We start from the raw sequence: 3,375 nt of genomic DNA on the forward strand, positions 1-3,375 counted from the left end.
AGCTAGAAGTCTTTTATTCCTTTCTGAAAGCACACAAATTCGTCCAACAAGGGTGTTTTTTCTTTCATCATTTTCTCGCAACTTCGATGACCAATTTACCCCAAATTTTCACAGGATTGTTATTTTAAGCTTATGATGGGATACACCATCTGAGAACATTGGTCTTTGACAATTACCGATAGTGTCCAGTGCCTTTAAAGAAAATATACAATACTCATGGAAAGAAAAATGTCAATAGCAGACAAAGTGCTCAGTTTTTGTAAGCAATTACAATATATTATTTTCAAACTCGTATTAAATTCCTGTTGCATACATTTGTTAAAGAGCATGAACTTGACGACAAATTTCAGAGGTCCTTCACTACAAGAGAAATGGTATTATCAGAAGCGTGGGGACAGCAGAACACAGGAACACACAAGGAACAATGCTGTCCTCACATTTGAATCCTTTTTTACTTTCAAGTCCTCAGCACCGATAACAAACCGATAACGTTGACAAGGCACGCCCTTGATTGGTTGAATAAGCATGCGTGTATTCTGTGCGGAGCAATTCAACCAATAGAATGCGTTCTCTTTACGTCTCAGCAGTGTGACCTGTCTCAGTAGTGGACACTATTGGTAATATTACTCAAAATAGTTATTCGCATAAAACCTTACTTGGTAACGAGTAATGGGGAGCTGTTGTTAGTATAAAACATTGTGAGAAAAGACTCCCTCGAGAACGAAGTAATTTTCCATGAATTTGATTTTAGGACCCCAGAATTAGAATTTGAGGTCTCGAAATCAAGCATCTGAAAGCACACAACTTCGTGTGACAAGGGTACGTTCTGTTGTTATTATCTCACAACTTCAACTACCAATTGGGCTCAAATTTTCACAGGTTTGCTATTTTATGCATTGTTGTTGAGATACACCAAGTGAGAAGACTGGTCTTTGACAATTACCAATAGTGTCCAGTTTCTTTGAGTCTATAGAGTGTGTTAAGTTAGAGGAACAAAGGAAAGTCCTCACAATGAAAGTAATAAATTGATACATGTATGAGTAAGGTAAATGTATACCAATTAAAGATAATATAACATAGAGTTTTGTAAAATGCAGGGCTATTCCAAAGTTGTATCCCAAAAAATGTAGAATTATATCATGTTTGTCATTAGGATAGCTGAAGAGCCTCCTCAATAGACCGATCCATTTTGCCCCGCCTCCTTACCAGTTGACCAATCACAGCCGCGAAACCCGATCACCATTAGTGCAAAGATCACCAAACGGTTCAAATGGTGATCAGATTTTGCGGTTGTGATTGGTCAATGATAATTGGGACTGGCTTAATGGATCGATGAATTGTCTTTTGGGTAAATAACTACTAATAATAATTATACACTTGTGTGACTGCTATTCCTGTGAGACTTCTTTTAGGCATGCAAAAGAAACGTCTACAAGATATTGTATAGGAGGACAACATCATCATGTGAGCAGTATAATAGCATGTTAGCCATGTGGGATGTCATGTGGGCCGAGTTGTTTAGAGCATCGAATTTGAGATCTGGTGGTTAAGTCATTGGATTGTGGGTTCGAATCCTGGTCATAGTGAAACGACATAGTGGTCATGACATAAGTGTTCTTGAGCAAGTGGCTTCACCATAATTGCTTCTCTACAACCAGGGGCATAAATGGGTACCTGCGAGGGTAGAGGTTGATATTGTGTATGAAAAAGAATTCTTGAGTGCCATGGCACTTTCAAGTTATTGAAAAGTATAGTTCCTTAGTTCCTTTGGGGCACCAAAGGTTTGATTAAAATAGTGCGTGCTCTTCAGTTTATTGCCTATCCGCATCCCCGCTCAACTATCCATCGAACCAGTTCCTTTGGCGTCACATTGGTTGGATTCCTTATAGAAGATGCAATCAGTTCTTAAAATAACACATAGTCATGCAAGAGTAGAACCGTCTCCAAAATGGCTGCTCATAATTGCGAGGATATTCAGTCTGGTGTCTTCTTCCATCTTAGGATGATTTTTAGCGTCTTACCCTGGCGAGAAACTCAGTTCAGTTCTGAGGTCTTGAGTTGTAGTAAACAAACAAGACCAGGGCAATACACAAAGCGGCCAAGGAAGGGACCACCACTCGCACGATGCTGTTCTTATTCGCCACGTTGTCCTTCTTGCGCTGCCTTTTTTCTTTCCTTGTCTCCTTGACTTTGCCTTTCAACTGACGCATCCTGACTTGAGTCTTCTATGAATCGAGTACACCAAATCAAATGTGCTTCAAGACCACAGAGTGATGTTCACTGCTTTTATCAAGAGCCTGTACAGAGAGAGAGAGAGAGACAAGAAGCTATGTAAGATATTAATTGGTGGTCAGTATGGGAGAGACCACAGACCACGTGTCTAAAGTAATAACGACCCTTTATCATCATGCTGCCTCGGATTTCACAAAAGATCGCATACAGATGGATCGGGGCATGGTAGGGCACTGCTGCAGACACCCAAAGCTGACAGCAAGCCGTCTGGTGCTGTGGGAACCGACTTACTTATATAATTTTATGGGGTGAAGCTGAGGGGATCAGGGGATCGACAGAGGTTGAGCTATGTCGGTGGGACAAGTTTCCGTATCGCGTATGGCGCCACCACTTTTTCATTTGATTTGATGTAAAATAATATAGTATCTAATTTGCCTCGATGAGATATCTCTTTTTGTAAAAATGAGTGAAAAAGTGGTGTTGCGCCATAGGCCTACGAAAAGTTATCCCCTAGCTCAACCGATAATGACAAAATTTCGAAAAAAGGAGTAGGCCCTACTGCTGTACGAATCTGTTCTCCCTCATACCTATACCCTAGCCTAGGCCTAGGGCTTTTTTATAAGAAAGAAGGTACATTAATATTATAGTTATGCAGCGCCCAGCATGCACAAATGGGCCCCCCTGGCCTGGGTATAAAACTTAATAAAAAGTTAAGCCAAGGTGAGACAATTTGAAATCTTACCACCTGACGTTCTGTGTGCTGATCTCGTTGACAATAGTTTCAAGGTACTCTCGCACAATACCATTCAAGAAGCAAATAATACTTCACTTTTTATCACCCTGATCGGTCGATTCTTGTGTTTGTCAGGCCGTGTCCGAAACGGCGATTTTGGCTAGAGCTACGGCTAGATCGCGCGCGTCTGCCTATTCCTCAACACTGGTAGACGCTCTGATCTAGACGTAGCTGTAGCCGAAGTCGTCGTTTCGGACACGGCCTCAGTTTGTTTGACACGTTGAAGAAATACCGCCCTCTGCTGCTGACCAATGATCCGGCCCTGCACTCAAAAACTAAACTCGTCCCAAGTCTTTTATATTTTTGTTGACATCATCTATCTGCGCTGTGTGTGTTTGTGCAGATGTGGA

This window comes from Asterias amurensis, chromosome 12 (assembly GCF_032118995.1).
Source record: "Asterias amurensis chromosome 12, ASM3211899v1".
In the NCBI taxonomy this organism is placed as follows: Eukaryota; Metazoa; Echinodermata; class Asteroidea; order Forcipulatida; family Asteriidae; genus Asterias; species Asterias amurensis.